Here is a 14,556-nt window from a genome sequence, read left to right on the forward strand (position 1 = left end):
GGAGGAGAGGAGGCACCCGCGGGCGCCTCAGGGGGGTGGGAATGGGGGGGGAGGTTGCAGGGAGGGGATGCGGGGTGAGGACCTGGGGGTTAGCGAGAGGAAGAGTGGATGGGCGTGTGCAAAGGAGATGCGGGGTTGGGGCTTAAGTGGCCGAAGATGGGGAGGGGGTGTGGTTGCCGGATCGCGCTCCTTCTCCAGAGGCCCCCTCCCAATATTCACACCCACGTGACCTTATGAATGAGATTGGGGAGGGCAGAGGAGGTGGGCTCGCCAGAACCGTGCATTCCTGAACAGCAAAAAAAGGGAGCAGGGGTGGGGGCGGGGCGGCTGAAAGAGAGAGAGAGAGAGAGAGAGAGAGAGAGAGAGAGAGCATCCTCGCTCCAGCGCTGGGAGGGTGGGAGGCAGGCAGGCAGGCAAGGGAGGGAGCGGCTGGCAAGCAGCGCAGCCCTGGGAGACTGCCCGGATCGCAGGCAGCAAAGGGCGCCGCCATGCAAGCCTGAATACCCCCCACCCACCCACCCACCAAAGACCGCTCTCTCTCTCTCTCTAGATAGGCACCTTCCCTTTTCTCCTTAGCCTGCTTTCTCCCGCGCCCCTCCCTTTCCCCGAGGAAACATCTGGACCCCCGTCGCTCCCCGCCCATCTCCCCGTGCAAGGACCGCAAGGACACTACCCGGCGGAGAGAGGCGGCGGCGGAGAAGGAGGAGTGGTGAGCCGGAGGAGGGGTGGGGGGGACCGGGCGGAGGGTCCCCCCCGAAAGGAGACCATGTGCTGAGCGGCTCCCATCCTTGGCAGGTAACGCGGGGTGATGGGGTGGGGGAGGTTAAGCTGGGAACCGCGGAGATTGCGCGTGGGGGGAGGCTGCACGCGTGGGTGAACCGCTTCAGGGTGTGGGGGGGGGAGCGACCGCCTGGCGGGGGTGCGTGGGGGAGTCCGTCTTCTTCTCGCGTGGGAGGCGAAACGTCACCCGCTTCGGCTGGGGAGGAGAGCTGGGGGTTCCCACGATGGGGAAAGGGGACGGCGGTGCTCTGACATGGGGAGTGGATGGGGGGGGGGCCGCACCGGAGGTGACAGCGGAGCCACCGCGTGCGGCCACCTCTGTGGACCCTGCCACGCCCCCCTCCGGAGCCCCCACTTTCAAAAAAAACCCACCCCATGTGGGGGCTTTCCGCTTGTGAGCTGGGGTGTGGGGCCGCATCTACTATGGCACAGAGGTGAGTGAGAAAATGTGCTTTACGCGTGAGTGCCTTTCTCACGTGCATGTATGTCTTGGTTGTCCATTAGCAGGCATTGGGGAGTGAGGGGGGAGGGGGGAGCTTCTTCCAGAAACTGGGGTGCAGAAGCTTCCTGCAAATGGGCGTGAGGGGGGCTGGTGTGCGGGCATGAGTTTCCATGCGCGAGGTGGGCAGCTTGGCTGAGGCATGTGGGCTGAGCTCGGTGTCTGCACACTTGCACACGTGTAGACCTATATACGGGATGGAATGGGGAACGGGTGCCTGGGGTTGTCAGCCTATGCCTATGCTTGTGGTGGCGTGTGCGTGTTGGTAGCCATGTGCAGATGTGCTGGTAGTAATGGGGTTGAGAGACAAAGGAGGAGAAGGAGCATGGGGTGGTGGGGAAAGTGTATCGTACGACTGAGGGTGTGCACATAAATTGCTGTGTGCTTGTATTTCTGTATGCCATTATGTGTACCATTGTGCTAGCTGCCATCCTTGTGTGCTTAATCTGCAGGTATAAAATCATGCATGCATTTTCCTTCTCTTCTCTCTGTGTGTGTGTGCATGTCACTGTCTTTTTCTGCACATCCCTCATGCATCCGTACCTTCGTGCATATCTGTCCATGCATTTGCCCTTGTGCACGCCTGTCGTGCATGCTTTTCTCTCCTTGCTGTGGCCATACCTTTGTAAGAACAGCCTTCTCTCTCTCTTGGTCTCCATGTCTGCTTGCAGTTGTGCATAGATAGAGAGGCAAGTAAGTGCTTGTGTGTGAGAGGCTGTGAGCATGCTTCTCCTGAATGGCCGGGGTGGGGGTGAGGGAGTGTCGGCGCTTTTAAGCAGATCTGGATCCAGTTGGAATGTGTGCCAGGTAAATAAATAAATAAATAAACCTGCCTCGCGGTGAGCGCACACACTCACATGCACACATGCTCATATGCCATATACTATGTGCGGCAGGTGTGCTTCTCTGCAACTGCCTGTGCACATTGGCGATTTTACTGCACAAGGGCAGGACCTGGGGTCTTCGCCGTCCCCACGGCAGCTTTCCTGCAAAATGCAAAAGCAAGTTTCTAGTCCTCCTGGCCGCAAAGAACGGCTTGTGGAAATGTGTGGGAGGTGTCTGCAAAACCCCGGGAAACCGAAATGGGTTTGAGCAAGGTATCCCATATGCGGCTGGGTCTTCAATGCCCTCTATCATCTCGCTTTTTCAATGCGTGTTCTTCCTCCATGCTGCCTCCCCGCTTCATCTGTGCGCACCTCTGCCATTTCCCCCTCCCCTGCCTTTCACTTTTATCACCTTTACCCCCAAAAAGAAGAAGGAGCAAATTCGTTGACAATCGCAATTGTGGAAGATGTGTTTTGCAAAAGGCACAGACTTGAACCAACCTCCTTCATGTCCTCCGGATGAATAAACCAGATATTTGCGTGTGTGCTTGTGAGCTTGGGTAGCGTTTTCACAGCTCTGAGTTTGTCAGCCTGGATGCATATGCATTCATCTGTATGTTCTCATATTGCCGTGTGGGTGTAGCCACGAGGTCTCCATGTGCATATTCCCCATCAGATTATATAGATGAGCCGTGTGGCAGCCACCGTCCATCTGTGAGCAGGCACACGGCCGTTTCTCAGAGCGATCTGCCCCTTTGGCACTCGCTCGCGGCAGAACTCATGCTGGGCTATAGATTTGTCGCCATGTGGCTTTCGAGGTGCTGGTGTGCATGCTCTGTGTGCATGTGTGTGCGCACACACGAGTACATTATTTTCCCACTGTACTCTGTGGGCCTTTGTGGACTATGGGGCTTTAAAGCTTTCTTCCTTGTATACTGTCCCATCGTGGATTCTTGTACCAATGTAGCCTGAGCTGTTTCTTACTTGTACAGTACACCTCTCTCTGCACATTGTGCAACATGTGGTTACAGAAACATTAGAAACATTATTTTGTCTGGGACTCCTTAATTCTGTTGTCTGACTATGCTTTCTGCCCCCAACTATGAACTTGCGGCCCACAGAATTCTGTGTATTCCTGTTTTAATATCTTGCAGGTTACAGGTTCTTATATCTAATACCTTGTACATGGATGTCTTGTAGGAGTTCTGCTGCGCATGCCTCTCAGTGTGGGGGACGCGGCATTTGCCACACTAACCATTGTGCCCTTTTATATCCGTGTGTGATGTAGGATTCTCTTTCTTGCCTTGTTTGGTGAGGTCCCTGCATTTGTTCATTCTTTAACCACAGTGGCGCTTTAAACAGCCCAAGCTTTTGCATGATTAACCCAGAGGTACTGAGTTAATGGAATTTACTTCCAGGAAAACGTGAATACAGCTGCAGTCTGTGCTCTCTAGCTTTCTGGGTGAGCTCCACTGAACACAGCAGGAGTCACTTCTGAATAAATGCACATAGGATTGAGTGGTCAAAAGTACAATTTATTAGCAAGAGCTCACTGAGCTCAGTAGAACTAAGCGTTGAAGCAATTTTTTTACTTTGAGTAGACCCACTGAACATAACAGCCATGACTAATTTGGGCCCATTATTTTCAACGGGTCTACTCTGGGTAAAAGTTAGTTGAATAGCTCAGTCAGTAGAGCATGAGACTCCTCATTTCAGGGTCTTGGGTTCGAGCACCACCTTGGGCAAAAAGATTCCTGCATTGCAGGGGCTGGTCTAGATGACCCTCGTGGTCCCTTCCAACTCTACAGCTCTGTGATTCTATGAACACAACCCACAGGAGCTTACTTTGGAGTAAACGTGCTTGGTATTGCAGTGTCTGTGGGTTGTAACCAATCTTTGCCCTATTCAGAACAGACCCATTAAACTGATGGGCATGACCAACGTCAATTGCAAAAGGTCTACTCTGAGCATGTCTAATGCAAGGTTTCCCAAACCTGGGTCTCCAGCTGTTTTTGGACTACAACTCCCATCATCCCTGACCCTGCTAGTTAGGGATGATGGGAATTGTAGTCCAAAAAAAGGGCATGGAAACCCAAGTTTGGCAAACTCTGTTCCTTGAGATCCTTCTCTCAAGCTCTGCTAGTGAAGCAGATCACTGTTATTCCCATTGAGCAGATTCTAAGCAGAGGCTCAGAGTAGGAGCCAGTGGTGGTGGTGGTTTGCCCAAGGCTTCCCAGCACGTTGGTGGCTTACTCTTTCACTTGTCTGGGCTACACTGTCCCCTCTGGGTACAAGTCTTTGTGGCCCCTGCGAATCTGGCAGTGTCCGGCAGATTGTGAGCATCTACCCTAACTTTATAACTTTCAGCAGAGGTCAAGGACAGTTCAGATTGATTTTCTCTGCCATCTGCAACCGAGTCACGTATAATGGTTGCAAAGGCAGGATTAGGTAGCTGTTAACAATGCTTGCCGTGCATATACCAAAGGGGCCCTCTTCCTTACCTATGGGGCCTTGTGAACCCCCCCACCACACAAGAGGAAATGCACACAGACACCTCCAGAAAAAAAGAAGGCAAAGGAAGACCAGGATATCCATAAGATTTTCTTAAATTGCATACGTGGCTATAGATGCAGAATTAGAAATAACCACTAGAATTTAAATAGAAAGCAGTCCTTCACACAGCAAGGGTCTTTGTGCCTGCTCAGTCTGCTGCAGCAGCATGCCATGGGTTGCTGGCACCCAGAGCAGGGCAAGTGCCACGCCCTCCTGGTGGACTGGGCAGCCTGAGGTGGGGGCGCACACCAGAACGGAGCCCGCCTCAAATAGGCTCCTTGCCAGCTGCATCCAGGCACCTGGCCACTAGAGCAACCCACCCACTGCCGTGCCTCAGCTACCTGGGCTCCGTGCCTGTCGGAGCGAGCCCTCATTGCACCCCATCAAAAATGTGCGCCCGGGACCACACACACCATGCTACGCCTCTGATCTACCAACTAGGTGGTGCCAACTTTTTATGGGCCCTGATCTTCAAACTGGACATGGACAGCCCTTCAAACAGAGGGCAATCCTCCGCAAACCCTTCAAACAGCGGTCCGTAAGCTGGACTCGTGTGTAGATAACCTCTTTGTACTTGTTGAGGTGGTTTGTGATACTTTGGTGGCTCATGTAAGGCATCTCTCTCCATGCAGTGCTAGGTGTCTGCACAGTGGCAGTGGTGGACTATGACACCTCAAATTTCAGTGGCGTTCCCCAAACCTCTCATCTTCCATCGGACATAATAGTGGTGGCACCAGCTGCAGCGCCCCAGAAGCTCTACGGCTGGTACAACTGCACCGGTCGCAGCCCCCTAGAAGCAGCCATCTCTGACAATGGAGGCTGGTGCATTAGGGCGAATGGAGCTCCGCCTGCCAACCTCTGCCTGCCGTCAGCTCCATCCCCCACACCCGCCCGTCTCCTTACTTACATCCAGTCCAGTGGGTGGCACTGGCTGTGGCAGCTTTCTCCTCTTCCTCCAGCTCAGTGCTGACGTTGTGGAACTCAGCAGGGAGGAGGATGGGGACAAAACCAGAACCAGCTGCCTCTGCTTCGGCTCCCCCTACTGTTGGCCTCCCTACCTGCTGCCCTACCAATGGCAGCAGGTAGGGAGGTTATGGTCACCACCACAATATGTCTAGGCGCAAATTCTTTTGCAAGATTACAAAGCAAATGGTATGGGGGCAGCACGGCATGTCTTTTGGTGCTGTGCTGCCCCGCAGACCAGCTGACTGGCGTGGCATCGCAGCCACGCCAGCCAGCCAGATGGAGATGTTAGGTGCCAAACCTGGAGACCAGACGTCTCCACTTCCTGGCAAAAGGCTGGCTGCCGGTCGTAAAACACGCCTGGTTGGTGCCTGGCTAATTTCGAAAGCTGTTTCCAAGTGCTGTGTGTACCCATATCCATTTGCTGGGCCTGCCTGGCATGCTGCAACAGCGCTGTGGCACTAGCTCAACTATGGGTTCATCCCACAGCACTGCAATCATATCAAAAGGCCTGCAACCGCCTGGGTGGGTCTGATGATGTGGGTTTGAGGGTCCTGACCCCACAAGGAAGACCCTTGTTATTGACCCTATCCATGCGGTTGCAAGAGATGTGGGGTGAACCTACAGGGAAAGTAGCTCCCGCAGCGCTGTAGTAGCCAAAAAGAGTGCTTTAATAAGGGCTTCATTAGGCAAAAGTGCTTTAAGCCCCAGGGGAAATGAGGGATACCTTGGGATTGATTCCCAAAGAGACCATCCGTATATGTTGCATGCTGATACTGAAGAGGGCATGCTTTGTTATATGTGGGAAGTCTGCAAATATGGATTAATGAATATTTTGCAAGATTAGCCCTTGGAATTCTAAATGAGTGAAAAAGGGTCTTTATGTGGGCGGGTGCATTAATTTATTGTTATTCTGACTCCCAGGAGTTCAAGACCACTGACAGTCTCTCCTCCTTTAATCTCTCATCCCAACATCCTTTGCAAAATAGGCCAAGGCAAACGGAATGACACATCTCGACAAATGCGTGTTCCTTAATCCACATTTGCCAAGGTATTGCAAATGTAGGAGCAGGAGCTGCATTTTTAGGGGAGAATTGACAGGTGGGAGGGTGGTACCTAACCCTTCCCATACCAGCCATTCTCCCCACCCTGCAAATAACTCCATGGCCATTTCTCCTTCACTGGGCATATTTTTGGTCTTGATGCCTAGCAGGGGGGGGGGGGGGGTTGTCAAATTAAAAACACTGAGAAAGAGAGTTTCAGAAATGAATAGGTAAGTGGGTAAAAGGTCAAGGTCAAGGACCCCTGAAAGTTAAGTCCAGTCGTAGACACTCTGGGATTGCGGTGCTCATCTCGCCTTACTGGCCGAGGGAGCTGGCTTTTGTCCGCAGACAGTTTTCCCGGGTCATGTGGCCAGCATGACTAAGCCGCGTCTGGCAAAACCAGAGCAGCGCACGAAAACGCTGTTTATCTTCCAGCCAGATAGGTACCTATTTTTCTACTTGCACTTTTTAGCATGCTTTCTAACTGCTAGGTTAGCTGGAACTAGGACTGAGCAATGGGAGCTCACCCCATTGCGGGGATTCGAACCGCCGACCTTCCGATCGGCAAGCCCTAAGCTCAGTGTTTTAGACCACAGTGCCACCCGTGTCCCTAGGTAAGCAGCAGGAGGAGGAGGGTTACTCATCCCTTCCCACTTACTGATTCTCCCCTGAAAATGCCCCTGACCCCCCTCCCATGAACTAGCATTTCAATTTATCATTTCATTTTGCATTTCTGTCCTGCCTTTCCTCTAAGGAGCTCAAGGTGCTACCCATAGTTCACCCCCTCCCCATTTTATCCTCACAACAATCCTGTGAGGTAGGTTAGACTAAGAGACAGTGACTGGCCCAAGTTCACCCAGTGGGAGTGGAGATTTGAACCCTGGTCTGCCAGGTCTTAGTTAAATACTCTTAACCACTACAACACACCAGCAGCGTTGTGTAGAGTATTATGTGGCACATATCCTAGAATTGCAGAGTTGGAAAGGACCCTGAGGGTCATCTGGTTCAGGAATTTAAACTAAGGCATCCATGACAGGTGGCCATCCAACCTCTGCTTAAAAACCTCTAATGGTCCACCACCTTCTAAGGGAGTCCATTCCACTGTCGAACAAGCTCTTACCATTCAAAAGTTCTTCTGATGTTTACTTGGAATCTGCTTTCTTGTGACTTGAAGCCATTCGTTCATGTCCTACCCTTCAGAGCAGGAGAAAACAAGCTTGCTCCATCTTCCACGAGTGACAGCCCTTGAGATGTTTGAAGATGGCTTTCACATCTCCTCTCAGTCTCCACTTTTCCACGCTAAACATACCCAGCTCCTTCAACCGTTCCTCATAAGGCTTGCTTTCCAGACCCTTGATCATCCTGGTTGCCCTTCTCTGCACGCATTCCAGCTTGTCCATATCCTCCTTAAATTGTAGTGCCCAGAACTGGACCTGGGACTCCAGTTGTGGTCTGACCAAGACAGAACAGAGTGGTACTATTACTTCCCTTGACAGGACACTACACTTCTGTAGATGCAGCCTAGAATAGCATGAGCTTTTTTTGCTGCTGCTGCTTCACACACATATAGATGCAAGCCCTATGTTTGTTTGCCTCAAAACCTGCACCTTCAGCCAATTATCCCCATTTTTCTGATGAGGGAACTAAGGCTGAGAGAGAACAACTTAGCCAAAGCTCGCCCAGCTCTGACCTCCCAGGCCCAAAGCCAGCATGGCAGGCTCAAGATAAGCTTGTGATTCTGTATAACCATGGTGGCACATATATAGGATCCATGTGAATCTAAGGAATCTGAAAATATGTATATGTGAGAGTGTGCGTGAGTGAGAGAGAGAACGGCGGTGTGAGTGTAAGGAGGGTAAGCCAAGTGTGCATGGGTGACACCGGGGAGAATTGGCCTCATTTGGCCTCATTTCACACCCACTGCACGTGGCACTAGAGGGATGCAGAAAGGATGAGGAGACACGCAGAGAGAAGCTTTTGCATCTAGGGTTGACGTTGACACAGGATCAAGCTCTCAGCAGCCTTGACAGGCAAGGCGGTGCTCCTCGCATGCCAGATTTGGACGGTGTGCTCTGCGTGCATCTGCAGGCTCCCGTTGCATGGCTAGCTCTGTGCAGTCGATAGGGCCAGATCTCCCACTTCCCTCTCTCAAATGGACTTGTTGGCCTGGGGTTGTAAAGAGGCTGGGTCAGCAAGGGGGTGTGAGACACACAGCACCCCCCCCCCTGATTTTCAATTTCTCTCCCCATCTATCTAATCCATCTACATACCTTTAGCAATTTCTGGGCAGGGGTCCAGCAAGGATCCTCCCATCCATTTGCCCCCTCTGCCTCCAGAGATAGAGTTTTTTTGGGGGGGACCACATCTCTCTCTCCCCCCCCAGGCTGGCATTATTCCAAACAGCGCCTGCGCTGCCTCTCCCCCGCCCAGCTGGGCCTGGCTATTCTTAGCTCCTGAGTCTTTGATTCATGCTTCTGAGAGTATTTCTGCTGGGTGTGCAGAGAGAACAGTTACTGCGGTGTGAGGGAGGAGGGATATGCACATGCCTGGCTCAGTGCGTGTGAGACACACACTCACAAACACACTCTCTCTTTCTCTCTGCAAGCATGCAGACACATGCCCCTATGCCTGCAAGGATGTGCATGGGCATAGGTATGCTTGGGAGAGAGCTTCTGCAGACCTACATGTGCACGTTTGGAGTGGTACATGCCTGCATATTTCTGCTTCTCTGTGTGAAACAATTAAGTATGCATGCTTATTCCCTAGTATATATGTATAAGAGTACATACAGCTATGAACATCTTTGTACATGATTTTTGTAACCAGGCACCTAGTCGAAAATAGACGTGCATGTGCCATGTGAATATGGCTTGCGGCATTTGTGTGCATGCCCAATATGTACTTTCACGCTCCCATGTATGTGGGAATGTACAGCCATGCCCAAACGGGAGCATGCGCTCATTTCTTTCAGGGGCGGCGGGTGGCCCATGAGATCGCAGCCACTCGAATCGTTGGCACGTTGGGAACAGCAGGTGCACAATCAGCTCCAGACTAACACGAGTTTGCATATATATCCATTTGCATATGTGCATAAATGAATGATTGCATGGCTATAACGGGACACGTGCTAATCTCAAGGTGCTTTTGCATCTGCTGTTTCCAGCACGCCAGCATTCATGTGACGGTCGAGGGCCAGATCTGGCGGGGGATTACCCGGTGTAGGGCGGCCCACCCATCAGCACTGAGATGAGTGCTAGCCCTCCATGCTGCTATATTAATTTCTCCAGAATGCAATCCTGTACTGTACATGTATGTAGTATTACTATGGAGGAAGGAGATTTAAATGGCAGCTGGGGGCGAGACTAGTCGTGCATGATGACCTCACCCCTATTTGCAATAAAGAAGCGGGACTCTGACAAGACCCTGGTATTTGCCTGAGTATGGTGTAGTGCTTTTGCACCTCAATATTTGGTGCTTTTTCTCAGCGGATTAAAAGAATTGTGTGAAGGAGAGAGGGAGAGGACTTAGACGCTAGTGCACCGACTTCACTCTGCCTGAATGTATGTGTGTAAAGAGAAGACAGGAGGAAATTATTTTTGACATTTATTTCTTGCTTTATCTCCAAGGAGATAACTGCGGCATGGGTAGTTCTGTTCCCCCGCCCACAACAACCTTGTGAGGTAGATTACCACAGCCTGAGAGAGAATGGCTGGCCCAGCATCACTCAGCGAGTTAGGATTTGAACTTGGGTCTGTCTGGTTGCAGACCGGCAATCTGAATTGCTGTACCGCACCGGCCTCATTTGGGGTGCACCCGTGTGAGAAAGTGGGTGGTGTGTTCGATGTGAGCAAGTGTTTGTATGTGAAAAAGAGTATAGCTGCAATCGGTGACAGGGAAAGCAGCTCAGCACGGGGAGCCAATTACCTAGAGGCAATGTTCTAAATTCTCAAGGTGCGTTTTGCTCCTGGGGTGGTGGGTCCAATTGCAGCTATGTGGAGATTTCACTTGCATACTGGGACAAGTGAATTGTTGCAAGAGCAAGCTACAGTCAAGCAATGTAGCTGAGATCACAGAATCCTAGAATTGTGAAGGGATCCTGAGGGTCGTCTAGTCCAACCCCCTGGAAAATAGACATTCTCTTGCGGTGACTGCAACCTAGATTCAACCTAGACTGCAGCCTAGATTTGGCGTCTAGTTTATATGCGTTTCTAACCCAGAAAAACTGTCTGCGGACAAACGTCGGCTCCCTCGGCCAGTAAAACAAGATGAGCGCCACAACCCCAGAGTCGTACGCAACTGGACTTAACTGTCAGGGGTCTTTTACCTTTTTTTTTTTAACACTGCCTAGAAGGGAGAGGTATCTTCTCCTTGCTGGAAGTCTTCAAGTGGAGACTGGGCAGCCATCTGTTGGGGACGCTGTGAGCTATTGATTACCTGTACCAAGAAGGAAGTTGAACTAGATCATGGGTAGGCAAACTAAGGCCCATGGGCCGGATCTGGCCCCATTGCCTTCTAAATCCAGTCCATGGACAGTCCAGGAATCAGCATGTTTTTATATGAGTAGAATGTGTGCTTTTATTTAAAATGCATTACTGGGTTATTTGTGGGGCACAGGAATTCTTTCTTTTCTTTTTTTCAAAATATAGTCCAGCCCCCCACAAGGTCTGAGGGACAGTGGACCGGCCCTCTGCTGAACAAGGCCTCTTCCAACTCTATGATTTTAACACTTCATGATGTTCTACAAGATGTTCCTCCAACTCTATGGTTCTAATACCCTGCAATGTTCTCCTGTTGGTATTCCATTTCAAAGGTTGGGTACTGAGTTGTTCCCAGTTATTTCCACTGAGCAGGAGTGTTGTTGGGGAGCTGAGAATTGCAGCTCTGTAAGGGAGAAACTACGCTTCCCAGGATTTTTGGAGGGGTGTGCGCTTTAAATGAAAATGCTACAAGCTCAGGTAGCCCACCCACCCCCGCTCCTCTACTGTATGAGCAAACCATAGCTTGCTTTTACATCTGCACCAGGCAGACCATGTTTTGCCCTTCAGCCCCGAGACTGAACACAATGCAAACCGTGGTTTCAGTCTCTGGTTTGAAGGTAAAACATGTTTGCCCAGTTCAGATGTAACACCAAACTACAGTACTTGCTCAGGTCACCATTTTTTAAAGTTTGGTATTACATTTCTCTCCTACCTTTCATCCAAGGAACTCAGGTATATTGTCCCTCCCCATCTCTTATCCTCAGAGCAATCCTGTGAGGTAGACTAGGCTCAGATAAAGTTTGAGTGGCCCAAGGTCATCCAATGAGCTTCATGGCTAAGCCTTGAACTCTTCAGTCCTACTCTGATATTTCCAACACTGCACTGCACCACACCAATCCAATGTGTGTGAGGGGATTAAAAGTCCCCCCCCCCCCAATCCTTCCTCGAAGAAACCCAGAGCGGCATTCTGTTAGAAACTCAGATATGTAAGCTAGATGCCAAATGGTTCCTTAAACCAGGGTTACAGTTGCCAAAACGGTTGCCACTTTGGGGCCAGTTGGCTCAAAAGTCGCATTTTTCAGTACAACTTTTTGGTTCCTGAAATTCATTCGGACTGCACAGATAAAATATATAACAGATTTAATTCTACACTAGTGTGTGAAAACAGTCAAGGTCCAAGGATCCCCAGGCAGGCACTCCCAAAATGGTGGAGATGTCAAGCGCCATCCTGGCACCCGGGCATCTTCACTTGCTCGATGGTCAAAATGTGCGTGGCAAATTTTGAATGCTGGTGGCATACATAGTGGCTGGCTTTATCCTCACAACAACCTCATGACGTTGATTAGCTTGAGCATGTGTAGGCAAACTAAGGCCCAGGGGCTGGATCCGGCCCAATCGCCTTCTAAATCTGGCCCGCAGACGGTCCGGGAATCAGCGTGTTTTTACATGACTAGAATGTGTCCTTTTATTTAAAATGCATCTCTGGGTTATTTGTGGGGCACAGGAACTCATTCTTCTTCTTTTCAAAATATAATCCGGCCCCCCACAAGGTCTGAGGGACAATGGACCGGCCCCCTGCTGAAAAAGCTTGCTGACTCCTGAGCTTGAGTGTCAGTGGCCCGATGGTACTCAGTGCATTTCGTGGCAGAGGGAGGATTCGAAACTAACTCTTCACCATCTAAATCCAGCATGATGCTTTGCCAGTTCATATAGGATGGCAAGCTATGGTCTGCTCAAACAAGAGGAGGGAGGAAAAGAACGGGAGCACCCAAGGGGAGAAGGGTGTGCTATATCTGAGCTGACCCCACCATGTATGTCTCTGCCTCAGCTGCCTTCCTTCTGATATTGGGGTGACACTGTTGGAAAAAAGTTACACATCACTTCGGAAGACAGGCGAACTAAAAAATTACACATCACTTCGGAAGACAGGGCAACCAAAATGGTCAAAGGCCTGGAAACGATGCCTTATGAGGAACGGCTAAGGGAGCTGGGCATGTTTAGCCTGGAGAAGAGGAGGGTAAGGGGTGATATGATAGCCATGTTCAAATATATAAAAGGATGTCACATAGAGGAGGGAGAAAGGTTGTTTTCTGCTGCTCCAGAGAAGCGGACACGGAGTAATGGATCCAAACTACAAGAAAGAAGATTCCACCTAAACATTAGGAAGAACTTCCTGACAGTAAGAGCTGTTCGACAGTGGAATTTGCTGCCAAGGAGTGTGGTGGAGTCTCCTTCTTTGGAGGTCTTTAAGCAGAGGTTTGACAACCATATGTCAGGAGTGCTCTGATGGTGTTTCCTGCTTGGCAGGGGGTTGGACTCGATGGCCCTTGTGGTCTCTTCCAACTCTATGAGTCTATGATTCTATGATTAATATCAGTGTACTGGAAGAAGCAAAGATCACCAGTGTCGAAGCCACGATTCTTCAACATCTGCTTCATTGGACTGGTCACGTTGTTAAGATGCCTGATTATCATCTTCCAAAGCAACTACTCTATTCCGAACTGAAAAATGGAAAGCGTAATGCTGGTGGTCAACAAAAGAGGTTTAAAGACTTTCTCAAGGCAAATCTTAAAAAATGTAGTATACACACTGACAACTGGGAAACGCTGGCCTGCGAGTGCTCCAGTTGGAGAACAGCCTTTACCAAAGGTGTCATGGGCTTTGAAGACACTCGAACTCAGGATGCAAGGGAGAAACGTGCTAAGAGGAAGGCACGCTTGGCAAACCCACACCGTGATCAACTCCCGCCCAGAAACCAATGTCCCCACTGTTGAAGGGCTTGTGGATCCAGAATTGATCTCCAGTCACTTACGGACTCACTGTTAAAACCGTGTTTATGGAAGACAATCTTACTCGGCTACGAGTGATCGCTGAAGAACTTTGCAGGGTTGTTGTAAAGATTACAGAGATAATCTAGGTGAAGCACTTGTGACACTATAAAATGTGTTTGGTGAATGCCATGTATTTTCACCGCCTGATGAAGTCTCCGACGTTTATGGGGAAATGCACACAATTTCTGTGTCCTGCACGGCGTCCCACGCTCCTCCGCAGCTTCCAGTCATGCGCCGCCACCGCCGCCCCCCCACGCACATACACAAATGTACAGACCCTCGCCTGCTGAACGCTCTTCCTGCTTGCTCTCGCTCTGTTCTATCTCAAATCCTCCTCGGAAAAAAGAGAAATCCTCAAATGTCAGAACACAGAATGCAAAGGGAGCCGATTTATGCCAAGGAAGCAAAATATACATCAAGTTTTGATTGTTTGGCACAACCTGCTTTGAATGCAACATTTTAATTCCCAGAGTGAAGGATGCCGTGGCAATGCAAAGTCGGATCGGCCACACAGTGGCTTGGGATTCAGCCAGGGCTGGCTCGAGAGCTCTTTGTGCTCGCTGTGAGATGGCGCAAGGGATATCC

At 50.5% G+C, this 14,556-nt stretch overlaps 1 protein-coding gene across 7 annotated transcripts in view; it reads left to right on the plus strand.

Moving 5' to 3' along the window:
• Positions 1–247: 247 nt before the first annotated feature.
• Positions 248–14,556, plus strand: part of SHANK1 (SH3 and multiple ankyrin repeat domains 1) — a 114,207-nt gene continuing 99,898 nt past the window's right edge. For 2 of the 7 annotated variants that reach the window (XR_013978539.1, XR_013978540.1), the window contains exon 1: positions 248–795. The gene's annotated coding sequence lies outside the window, so the exon portion shown is untranslated. The remainder of the gene's footprint in view (positions 796–14,556) is intronic. The other 5 variants (XR_013978541.1, XM_080976455.1, XM_080976456.1 and 2 more) reach the window with 3 other exon arrangements.

This window comes from Podarcis pityusensis (assembly GCF_964106645.2).
Source record: "Podarcis pityusensis genome assembly, chromosome: 13".
In the NCBI taxonomy this organism is placed as follows: Eukaryota; Metazoa; Chordata; class Lepidosauria; order Squamata; family Lacertidae; genus Podarcis; species Podarcis pityusensis.